Below are 400 nucleotides of genomic sequence, written 5' to 3' on the forward strand. Positions count from 1 at the left end.
AGGCAGCTGATCGATGTTTCTCTCTCATCGATGTTTCTAACTCTCTATCCCTCTCCCTTCCTCTCTGTAAAAAATCAATAAAATATATTTTTAAAAAAATAAGATTAGGTGTATACATTTAAAAAATTAAAGTAGTTAATTTTGTTAGCTCTGGTTAAGGAGAAATGATAAAAGTTTTAAAATTATTGGTTTCTCAGTCTGGGAGAAATGTTAAGAGATCATCATCCCTGTCATTGTTCTTTTTTCTTGCTTTTCCTTTCCTAAAACCAATGCTGTAAGGCAAATGTTGAGTTTCTAGCAAGTATTGTTACATTTGCAGTTAAGAAGGTAAGAAAGATCTATGTTGCTACTTTACAAATATTCAAACAGTGATGGCCAAGAAAAAGGTGCAACTATTTCT

This window comes from Myotis brandtii, unplaced genomic scaffold (genome assembly GCF_000412655.1).
Source record: "Myotis brandtii unplaced genomic scaffold, ASM41265v1 scaffold182, whole genome shotgun sequence".
Lineage (NCBI taxonomy): Eukaryota > Metazoa > Chordata > Mammalia > Chiroptera > Vespertilionidae > Myotis > Myotis brandtii.